Source organism: Nesoenas mayeri, assembly GCF_963082525.1.
Source record: "Nesoenas mayeri genome assembly, chromosome: 1".
Classification (NCBI taxonomy): domain Eukaryota; kingdom Metazoa; phylum Chordata; class Aves; order Columbiformes; family Columbidae; genus Nesoenas; species Nesoenas mayeri.
The window spans coordinates 70,137,277-70,150,200 of NC_137541.1; positions in this window are offsets into that span (position 1 = coordinate 70,137,277).

The following is a 12,924-nucleotide window of genomic DNA, read 5'->3' on the forward strand; positions in this document are numbered from 1 at the left end:
ACAGAAGAAATCTATAGTTTTCTTGGCCCAAGAAGTTTGGGATATGCAGGTTGTCCATCATGCAATCATAGCCTTAGGAAGCACTGACTGCTTAAGAGGAGCAGCCTTCAGTAGACAGCACAGTTAACAGCACATCGAACACACAGACGCCATACCCATTTCCAAAGCTTGGATGTAGACCATCCATCAAGCAATACCAAATGTTATTGATGCAAATGTTGATACAGGTTGACAGTAATTTGCCAGAAGCTTTGGCTCTGTATAATTTGAGTTGACTCTACACAACTCTGAAAACTATTTGAAATAGAAATCTATATATGCATTACAGGTTTAAAACAAAGCCAACAATTTATGAGGGAATGCTCTGCATTAAGGAGCTTTCAAGAGACACTAAAAAAGTGGTTTGTCTCAAGTTTCTAGGGAGAAGCTAGAGATTTTTTTTTTATATAACTTGTTTTCTATAAATTTTATATGCTATATCCCTAAAAATCCCAAATGACCATGAACTTCTAAACCTTTCAATCAAGACAGAGGTGGAGAGAGAGACAAAAAAATACATTACCACAGCCATGCACACAGTTTGTGAAATGCAAACAGAGCACAAACCATAGCACTAAAAAATCCACACCAGATAGCTCATCTAGTGTCAATGAAACTGAAGCACATGAAGATTTACTATTTGATTAAAAGCACTCAGGGAGCAAATGCTTGTATCTAATATTACATTTCTCAATTACTCTGATAAATTTGATATTTATAAAAATGAAATAACTCCATATACAGGGAGAATAGAAGTAAACACAGGCTAATATAATACTGGCTGTTGATTCTGATTGACAGCTGTGAAGTAAGGCCACATATGGTGGTAGAAGTTTAAAAGGATTTTAAAATTGGAAGTAGCTTTTCTGAGCCTAGCACTGAAAAGCCCTGACATTTGCAGTGCTGGGAGCAGGCTGTGAGAGGGATTTCTATCCTGGTTTCCCACCCAGAAGAATATATTTACTGTTCAAACATTTTGAGGCAGGCACCCATGGAAATCAACGGGAACTCTGCCATTGGTTTTAATGGGAGAAGAATCTGTCCCTATGTGTAAATATGCAGCAATATTTTAATATTTTTTTTCCTCTGACTGTTAAAAACCACCATCACAACTGGATGGAACCTGGTTTTAAACACTCAGACATGGGGCCTCTTTACCGCAGGAGTCTCCAACGATGTCCATCCTTAACACCACACCAGCTGCCAGCTGAAGGCTCTGAAATGCTGATTTTAATCAAAATCTTTCCTTTCAAATCTAGCTTACAGTTTACTCATAGCGCAAAAGTGCTTCTCAGCACTGGAATTTTCAGGATGCGATGCTGAGCCAAATACTGCAGGCACAGCTTGCTCATAAGACAGCAATCTTGTGGCCCACCTTGGAGGTTGTAATAGGGCTACTGTACTCAGCCTCCCACCCTTGGTGAAGCCCACTAATAACATCTGTTTTATAGCATTCACTCCTGCAACCTGCTAGTTCCTTGGCTCTCCTGCTGTCATAGAGAGGATGTGCTTTACTATGCTGCAGGTCTGGTGGAAAGTTGTCAGACTTCAAGCCAAATGTAAAAGCAGCCAGTGCTGAATAAATGACTTGAAGTGCTTTCTCCAGGGACCCCTTCCAGGTCCCAGATAGGCAGATTTGGCCAGTGTTTGTAGACAGTCTTGCTCAGAGGCAAATTAAAAATCAAAATACAGACACGGTTTGAAAAACATCGAAAGCTAGACTCAAACATCCACCATGTATTAAGACATTCTTATATAAAAATAACCACAAGGTTGCAAATTCATACTTTCCTACTTGGTGAGACCAACTGCAACCAGGAATAAACCTGGAAATGTGTGGGGCAGACTGCGGCACTGCCTTCAGAGAAAGCATAAAACTGGAGGCGGAAAGCTGGAGTGAGAAAAAGAAGACTCTGTGAACCAGGCAATTGAATCGAGCAGTGGGTGGCACATGGGGTAGGACCCTGACCTGTACCAGTGCTGCCCACAGGAGCTGCCCTACTCAAGTCAATGGAAGTAAAGCAGGACACTCGCCAACTAAGTAGCCAAGCTTTAACTGGGTAAGTCCACAGCGTACTCAATAGCCGACTAACAAACACAAACTAAACACAATCCTTGCCTATTGCACTGGCTCTGCTGTGAATGAAGCGCCCACTGTAGATTAGGGATCCGGATACCAGGCCTTGGTACCATGACAGCAGTGAGCCACCCTGCTTCTGCTGTGCCGGAGTGAGAAACAGGAGGGGAAGGTTTGCCAGCAGACTGGCATGACCCTGAGACTCAGGTCAGGGTAGACCTTCTCCACACAGTCCAAACCAATAAGACAAAGATGTCCAATTGTCATGTGGTTTGACAGGAGAGACCAACATCTTTTCTTCCAATGGGGAGCCATTAGCAAATGACAACTCTCTTATTTCATTACTGGGTTTTTTGTACATCCATTAAGCATTAAGAAAGCCCATAATCCAGCTGGTAGGTTTGGCTTCATGAATGGCTGTGGTCACACAAACAAGGAAACAGGGCACCACAGAATGCGAACAGAAGAGTTGTAAGGTGGGAAAAGCAGAGTGGTGAAAAAAGTAAAGCTGGTTTTGCTGCCACATTCTATCTCAGAGAGCTACAACCTAAGACAAAACCAACTAACCATCTTTCAAATCATCAGTCCCTTCACATGCCCCTTTTTCTTGGTGGTATTTTTTTAAGATTCTCTTACCAAGTTTATGGCTATGTAAGTGATTTATCAGCACAACTGAGTGGGTAGAGCACTGTGGTACAGAGGCAGGAGCACACGTGTAGTGAGGGCCGTAAGCCAGGACTGATACCAAAATCTTGGTACTGTCAGACGACAAGCTGTGGTTGCACACACATGATTTTGGCAGCAACCCTGGCTTCTGCAGACCACATTCTCAAGCACCCAGTCATGCCCCAGCTTCACACCCTTTCTTGTGCTGGCAGGCCAGCACTTTCCAAATCTGAACTGACTCGTGACACTGTGAGAAAGGCAGCAGTCAGGGATGACTTCAAAGCAACCACATAATCCTTGCTGCAGAAGGATGTTTATAGCTTCACTCTCCACAACACCGAAAAAGTAAGCTCAGTGTATATATACATTAACCTCCTTTTACATCTTTCTGCTCCCATCTTGCCCTGTAGAAGGATCACATATCACAATTCATCTCTGTTCTCACAAACCTAGTTATTGTTGCAAATCTTCAGACGCCCAGGAATTCATACTTCTGCCTCTTCATGTTACTCCTCTTCCAATATATGACTCCTCTTGCTATATGAGACAGCCAGAATCATTGTGAAACCTTACAGGGCTTCCATAAGTGTCACTTATGACAGTACCACTGTCTTGATGTCGACTGCCGTTTGGGCATAGTTTGTTCATCAGTGTATCATTGAGAATCCCTGCTACAACTGAAACGGTGTATCCTGCCAGTCAGCACTCTCATCAGCCACTCCGTCCAGTTCTTCTTATGCAGCTTATTCTCTGATCCCAGTCATGGAGATTACCTTCTGCTACATCTGGCTAGTTCTTCTCTTGCACAGAAGTCCCATGATGTCCTTGCTGAGTCACAGAAACACCTGAAGAGCCTCTCTAATAAAGCTACTGATACCTTCTCAATGTGCTGGCTTCCACTGTATGTCCCAGAGCTATGTATCTACTGAGAATCTACTATCATGATGACACTTTTGATATCTTTCATTTTGTCTGCACTGTTCGATATTTTCATCCAGTCATCAGTCTTCTTTTATATGTGTTACTGTCCCAATGATACAGAAGCAGCAAAACAAAGAGAAGGCCATGCTTCCATTAAAATAAAGTCCATCCTTAAATACATATCTTAACAGAATCTCTCTAAAACACTTTATACCTTAAGGTTAAAATCTTAAATATGTTATTGCAGGACATACTGTTTGTACAGTTATCATAAATGTATCGTAAATATCTCAAATTATCAAGATTTTGAAATAATTTGAAATGTGTTAAAAATGCTAGTGAGGAAAAAAATATCCCCCAAGCAGTAAGGAGAAGATTGGAATTTGGGGCATCTTTCCAAATTGATATTTAGTGTAATCTTCAGCCAACTCAAATCCCCCTGTGAGACAATATATGTCTTCTTACAATGTTTGCTTCTGCACCAAAAGTTAAATACTGCCAAAAAATATCACAGCTTCATTACAAGGTAGTGTTGGCAGGAGTTATTGTTCTAATTATCATCTTCATGAGAAAACTGTGAAAACGGAAGAAATAGCCTGGAATTAACAACGTTCTCCAGCTGTTTAAGCACCAGAGTTTTCTAGAGTAGGCAAGCCCTTTGAGCCGTTTAAGAGGCCAAATTTCTGCTTTAAAAAATAACTTCAATCTTGTTTCATTTATCTTCATTAGGCATTAATAGTGATCTTCATACTGTATCTGAGTGTTTTTGTCGGTGGGTAAGTTAGGAGTAAATTTCTGTAACTATCAGGGAAGGAGATGGAAAGAAATAGTCTCTTTCAAAATTGAAGCCAACAAGGGAAGATACTTTTCCTGTGCTGTCTCAGTTAACCACACACTGTTACTAGACATCAAATAATTAGTCAAAGAGGTGGGTTCTTTTTAATCTTTCTTGAATATTTTTCTAAATTTGAAAAAAATAAAGCAAAACTTTTCAAGCACTTTAATGCATAAAAGAGCCTGAGAGCCCCAGAAGATGCAAGGAGAATTTTTTAATGTGCTTGCTCACCGGCAAATTGCTTTAAAAGGTTATATATGAAAGTTCTTTCTTTGAGAAACTGATAGGACTTCATGTCCGTTCTGAAACACCTTTGTTATCTAAAATAGTCAACAATGTTTATTATTTCACATCCAATTTGTTGTCATAAAGAGTTCAAAAGATGGTGATTAGCCTACACCAGCAAGCCAGTGAGGGAAGAGACAGCACCAGGAACACCAGTACCTCTGAAATTATACTGCATCAGGCAGAAGAAGTGCTGGAGGCAAAAGCAGAATAAAACTTAAAGAGTGTGACCATGCATATGTGTATTATTATTATTATTATTATTATTATTATTGTGTCTTACTGAAGTGCTGTTATCTCAAAGTCTATAATGACATCACGATAAAACTGCAGGCAAACTCATCATATTTTTGTAAGTGATCTCCAGTCCCTGGAATATTTTGACTAGAGGGGAAAGCAAAGTTGGTCTCCCATATTCCACAGCTAACAAGAAATGACCTTCTCTGAATTCCCTTTGAAGGCTGCACAGTCCAGCAATAAGCATGTTTCATGCAATACATGTATCTTTAGTTGAGGAAAATCAGAGTCCTACCTTTAAATGTAAGAGATAGACATGGAGTTAACAGAGAGTTAAACCCAGGACACAATCACAACATTGTCAACGCAAGTGTCAAAAATAGCGGTAACCTATTTCCCTGGGAACACGGGATTTGAGACACCAGGTCATATCCTGTTCAGCAGATCTGTGCTGCGCCTTCCAATCCTGCTGGTGTATTTTAGTGCAATTGGGCTCTCTCCTTAAACAGGCAATAGTTACTGTTACTGACAAGCCTATGAAAAGAGATTTCCATCATGATCAAAGGCTGCGCAAATGTACAATTAAAATAAGCCTCCACTCATTTAAGCTTTTTATTTCAAACAAATAATCTTTTAACAGAGTCAAAACCTTGTATTTATTCTAGATAACAGATGCACCACTATTGCAAAAGCAGGTTGTGCACTTGCTATAGCACTTAGTATAGTAACACCTAGAAACACCTTCTCCCCCAACCATGGGGAAGTCTACATCTGTGTTGGAATAAGTTAGATAGGTACTTAAATATTTACTAAAGGAAATGTATTATATGTTAAACATTTACAGAATGCATGGTATGCTTCTCAAAAGCAGTACACTAAAACTGTGGAATAAGTGTGTCAGTTTTATCCTAGGCGTATAAAATTTACTTCATGAAATGTTCTCAAACAATGCAAAGTATGACATTTTTATAACATTTGACAAATGGAAGTTTGTGTCAAAACCACATTCAGAATTGTAAGTTTATGTGAGGCAGAGTACATGCATTTTTAAGAAGTCATTAAATCCATCTTACCTAGTGTATAGATCCATATAGAATTTGAGAATTTATAGAGTTTGTACTTCAAGTGATACGATTATTTTAGATTCTCTGTATTTTTATGTGCTGGAATTGTTAAGTTTGTAATTAGGCATTCAAAATCAGCTTGAGGGTCTATGTGGAAATGGATCTCCTCTAGATGAAACTTCCCATAAAGTTGGAGGAATATCTTTGCAGAGATAACAGTGTAAGAAACATTTTTGGATGAAGGGCCTGAATGAATGTGCACACAGATTTATTTATACACATACACAGAGACCAGATGCAATGAAACCACAGCCTTCCTACAGACTCTCACCAGCTGAATAGCTGAAGATATCACAGACTGACATAGAAGGTACCCTGGCACCATGGCCAACAAGAGCTGGTTGAGATATATGCAGAAAAGGCAGCTTTCACTCCTAACTTCACTAGGCTGCATCCACTGAGGCAGATTAATTCCTGTCTGAGCCTGCTGAGTAGCTTTTCTGTACACCTAAAACCCCTGGATGCTATGCAACCCATTTGACCCAGCACGAATTGTCAATGGCCTGGAACAAGTCCACTGTGAAACAGAGAGTTATAGGAAAGGAAATACATCTTTGCCTTCCCCATCCAGCCATTTCTTACTGCTTAAAAAACAAACAAAAAAAGTAACTCTGTCATGCAAATCAACAGGATTCAACCTGAGAGTTCTGCTGTGGGGACTCCATACCGGCTACTTACTCATATAGCTCACTTGCAAACCATGGAAACTGTGATGGCATCCTGGGAAGCGGCTTTTCTGAGGCCATCAAAAAATACCCTGCAATATTCTACAACTCTGTCAGGTCTTTGTAGCAAACAATCGGCTAAATAATATTCACAGTTCTTGGCAGTTTTGGGATTCCAATAGCGTCATAACACGACATAAAAACTGATATTTGTTCTGCAGATTTGAGTCACAAATTAAAAGATTATTCCTTCCAATAGAATGGCAGTTTGAAGTGAATAATGCTAAAAGTGCAGTAAAGAAATTTGGGTCCTAAATATTCCCTAACAGCTACTGCTGTCAGAAAATAATTGAGAGAGAGAAGTGCAAGGCTGCCCCCTCTTCCCTAAATCATCTATAACATGCAAGGAATTTCCCTGTCACAGAAAACACAGGAGGTGGGAGAGAAAATGGAAGGGTGGAAAAAAGAAGACATCTCTCAGCATTTGATAAAACAAACTCTGGCTCAAAGGAAGTACAAAAATGGGTGGATGGGTAAATAGACACCTGCAAAAAATCAGTGTGCATCCAAACCCAAAGTCTGTTTATCACTTTGTGGTAAAGATATATACCCTGTATTTCCAGGTACTTCTCTTTGTCTCTTCCTTTGAGTATGTACTCCCTCTCTGTTGCTTAGCTTAATGCTTAGCTAAATCAACACTGAATGGTTTTCCTGCGTCATTCCATTCTTGTTTACTGATCGCTGTTCAATAGCTCTTAATGGACAGTACAAATACAAGACGTTTTGCAATCTCTTATCTAGAATATATTGCACAAAAACTGTGGAGGTTTGAACTGGAAAAACTGCTCTTCCACACTGGAAGTGAGGAAAGTGCCTCACCATTTCTGTCCAGATAACACAGCTGGAGGAAAGCGTACCCAATTTGTTCCCCTGAGCAAATAGTGCTTTCAAATTTGCAAAGCATTCAAAAGAGGAAGATGCATAAAGCTGTAAAATTTACAGTAACAGCTCAGAGCGGTTGACTATAATTTCTAGATGCCTAACTAGAAACACTTTCAGAAAGCACTTAAGCCCTGAATTTACAAAAAATCAGAGTTTATTTTGAAGTGCCTTAAATCTAATGCCACAATGCTTAAGGCATCGTAGATGTCCCTTTTTGCCCCTTTTTTCTAAGCCTATGTGTCTACTGAGTTGTCATTGCTGTACATATCTCTGAAGACCGAAATTACTGGTGCGCTCTGTACCCCAATTCACATTTTCATTGCACCATAACATTTTCTCAACCTTTGTTTTCATTTACTTTTAAAGCACAAGTGCATTTTAATTCTGATAAAAAGACAGGTAGATTTTAGTACTATCCTGCATGCTCCATGCTTGCTATAGAGGTTTGAACTCAAATCCCAAACTTGCTGCCCATGAAGGAAATCTTGAACTTCTGTTAAGACCTCCTACAGAAATCAGGAAAGGATTAATGGTCTGCTGAGTCCCTAATAAGTCCCACCCTATGGCACCCAAAGGAAGTAGGTGTTAGACTGACAGGGAAGAACTTGACAGGTTGAGTATCCAGCTATTAATAGTGACTAACTGAGAGGCCTGAAGCCAAGGGATAATATTTGCAATTAAAACCCCCTTTGGTGAGGAAAACCTGACAGAAAATTATTTTTCTGGCTGCCCATGACTTAAGGGTCCCTGATCCCAAGCGGGATCTAAGTATTTTTTTTTAAGATTATACTGAACGTTGGAGGAGTGAGGCTTTCACTGACTGCTGGGCACAGATGGGGTGAAAGAGTTTATGTTCTTGTATGTTTATTTTGGACTTCAGGGACCACATAAAGAGTGGAACTTTTTATGCAATGCAGCTGGCAGGAGATCTCTCTGATCTGAAGGTGTTGGAGGGTAGATGGATCAACCAAAAAAATCCAGAAGGAAACAATGTCAGAGTTACTATTACGCTATGCTGCTTGGAATGGGGATGTTTCAGGGGCATTGTGGCCACACTGGTCAACAACAATCACTCCTCAAAATCACAAACAGTCTTTAGAACTAGTCTTGAATAGTTGGTTCAGCTCACTTGGACCAACTGCCCTAATGAAACCATGGTGCCAGTAAAGCCCATGCCCAGTTCTCCATTGACAGGTACATTTATACCAGGTTGATGGAGAGAGAGACACTCATGTTTCATGAGCTGTTTTGCAAATACTCAGAGGACACTGCAATAACAAGGTTCATTTGAATACTCCAATAGTTGAAACATATTTAGAGAAAAAACAAGGGAATTAACACATAGGAAATGCAAGCTAGAACACCCTGATATGGGGGTGTTATATGCAGACAGCTTGGAGTAAATACTTAGTTTTCTGAAAAAACATAGTTTGATTATCCCAAATAAAGTTCGATTGTTTTGCTTAAGCAAATGACAAAAACTAGTTACACATACAATCTGAAGAGAGAAGGGACTATATTTACTGGGAAATTTGCCAAGACATAAGATATTTGGGTTCAAGTACATCCTCTTCCTCAAGGATTTCAGCTCACTACTTGGGACACACCCTTATCTTTCCCATAAAGGTGTAGCCCTGTGGTAGTTTGCTCTCAAATAGTTTCTGGAGCTGTTTCACCTTGCACGGAATATCAGCCAAAGTTCTAATCCTTGTGCAAATAAATATTTTGTATTTGTATATGTTGACTATGCAAAACAGGAATGATGCCTGTTTGTTCCACATAACTATACTCTCTGCATTTTGTTGAATACGGCATTATTACAGCATGTGAGAGAAGGATCCAAATGCCTATATACTAGGTTTTTTAAAATGGGAAACTGTGGAAACAAACAAGCAACAATCTCATAGCAACATGATCTAAAGTAAAACATTTCAATCTTCCATAATGCATTTCTTGGTGCAAGAAAATGTAGACTAGGACACACAACAATGCTTTGCTGTTCAGAATCATGAAGTATGAGCAATGTTTTCTCAGTGACTCCTCAACAGCATAATTGCAGAGATGTTCAGTTTCTCCCCAGATATTGTTAGGAAAATACAATTCTCCTGACTACTTTAGAGCCAGTATATTTCAAAGACTTGTGTTAACAGAGATGGACAACTTCACATTGAAATTCAATGCCGAAAACAGAGATGGGGCATATTAGAGATCATACTGTAACAAGATTCTCCAAGTCTTCAGTCTATGCCTCTTCTTTCATCAGGCAATTGCACAGTTAACATCTCTTCAGATTCTTTCAGAATTATCTAATTCACTGAAATATGTGCCTAATTCAAAGCTGCTTCTTTTTATTAACATCAAAAGTCTTTGGATCAGGCCCTAGTAAAAAAAAAGAAAGGAAAAAAAGTCTTTCTACAAGCCTATTGTGCATTTGCTGTTAGGTATACAATAGGCCTTCTGTGATTCCTCTCCCTGCCGCACCTATCATTAAACATACGTTAGCAGATAACATGTCATTAAAGAGTCATAAATGTCAGTCAGAGAATCATCCAGAAAAGCTGAAGGAAGGTTTCTTGGTCTTCCAAGCAGTAGTTCTGATAAGGGATCACCTGCATAAGCAGCGCATTCCTACCTCACCACTAACATTTTCTTCCAAACGCACAGATGCCTTGCCACAAATTATTGTGGTTGAAAGGGTTTGAGTTGCAGGGGGAGAGATGGGAAGAAAGAAAGAGCAGCTGTTATTTTAAAACCATTTAAAACTTCTGCCTGCTTCTACATTTGAAAATTGCTTATGCCTGGAGGTGACAGAATGGCTGTTCCTAAGCATCTGTTTTCTGACTTCATCTCCAACCCCACCACCCAAAATAATGTTTTTATGGGCTTCAGTTATCATCAATCGATAATTTACAACTGCAAAATACACACTTTCAAATGACACAGCTCTGGTCTTCACAGTAAATCAAGGCCCTACCTGTAAAAGGGCAAAATTTCCCTTACAACCAACTAAAAATGCAGTACAATGTGATACCAGACATACATCATATACCTAATAGAAAAGCAAAGTTGTAATAACAATATCGAAAGATGAAAACAGAACCCTTCTAACATTACCTCCCAAAGTACTGTTCAGTGACAGGTTTTTTAAGCTTAGTGAGTAATGTAAATCTTGATATTAGTTCAAGTTCCAAAAGAGACTGAGTAATGCCACTATTTACATCTCAAACCTTGCAAAGTTGGAGTCACATCAGTCAATAGCTACAGTTAAGATTTCCCTACCCTTACACTGCGTAAATCCCTTATATTATGTGTACTCACTAAGTACAAGAAAGTACTCAAAATTCTACAGAATCATTTGTCAAAGCATTACCTATAAAAGTAAACCAGAAAGTTTATCAGCTAAGTCATTCTGAAGATATAAGAATTTAGAATTAGGAAGATTCTTGCAAAGAGGATTTTAGGTTTATTTATTTATAGAATGTGAATGGCAAAAAAGATATCTTTACTTGGAAAACTTCATTTGAGGAAAAAACAGCACACAAAAGACATGGATGGATCTGTGTATCCTTGGATAAGTTGACAAGGTTTCATAAAGGGGAGGAGTGGGAAGATCAAAACCTTCATAGCAGTTAATTTTAATTTTGAAGTGCAATACTTCCAGGGATTCCCAACAGTAGGGGTCTTTGTCACTTGATGTTGGGTATAACTCCAAAAGAGACAGGCAGCTTCCAGCACAGGGGAGGTTGACAGTTGCAACAAAAATCTGATTTCTGCAGTGATTTGCGGACTGACAGTGGCTCATAAGTCAAAGTTGAGTTACTGTACAGTAGAAGCAGTGCCTTAAAAGTTTGTCCTGGGAAAGGAATTGAGACCTGCAGTACAACATTATATGATCAGCTTAGTCTTATCCTAGAGTGCTACCAGTTTGGGGTGCTCATAGAGGATAATATCGTGATCAGAGCAAATGTGGGGCAGCATTAGAGCAGTTTGTTGGCACAAAAAGGACAGAGCTGCAGCTGAGTAAAATCTTCATAGATAAAAGATGGTGAGTCAGAGAAAACTACTTTAATTTCTGAAAATTATTTATAAAGGGTGTCTTATCACAAGGCACACCCTTAAAAACATCTGGAAAATATCACAGAGTGGAAAATCAACAACAGATCAAATGATCATAAATTTCAACTGAAAAGGGGAGTGAAGAAAGGAGGATTCAGAGAGCTTGCATTCACTGCTGAAACTTAAATAATGGTATAAGTACCAACAAACAGGACATATCTTTGCTTAGGTGCCAAACATCTTTCTTACTTAAGCATATATAACTGGATACTCTAAAACTGGACACTGTATAATCTGCCTTGCACTAGAAAAATAGAGTAATTGCAATGGTTCCTTTTCTTTTATAAGAGTTTGTATTTCAGAAATGAATTCTAATTATAATAAAGAAACTGAAACGTACTTTAGAAAATACTAATATTCATAGGATATAACAACATATGTTTACTGGTAATGTCGATGCTCGTAGAAAAAAAACCCAACACATCATATATTTAATTGGGACAGCAATTTTAAAGCTATGAATACATGGTCCCTATCAGTTCACAAAATCCAGATTCCTTTTCCAAACTCCACTCTCCTTTTGGGGGAAAAAAAAAAGAAAAAAAAAAAAAGAGGAAAAAAAAAGAGAAGGAAAAAAAGACAGTGATTACACTAAAATAGGCTCTAAATTGATTAGAGAGAAAAAATACTCTGAGAATGGAAGTCTTAATATTGTAGAGAAGACGTTTTAACTTTCTGTATCTTGCAGCATTTGTCCTGGTTTCTAAGACTTACTGTGGGGATGGGGAGCCACCCTTTGGTCATTATTGTAAATGCAAAATCAATATAACGTACCACAGATGCTGATGTTTTCTGCCCTCTGAGGGATCTTGTTAACAACTTAGAAATTCGTTCGTCGTACTGATAGATACTCCAAGGATTGTCTCTGGTTTAAAACCATTTACAGTATGTATCTTACGTTACAGGGATGATACGGATGAGTAATCTCTGCTTGTGTAGGACTTGAGTGTTTTACGTACTAAATGTCATTACACTATGTGCTTTACGTTCTCTATCATAATACTGACACAGATTGAT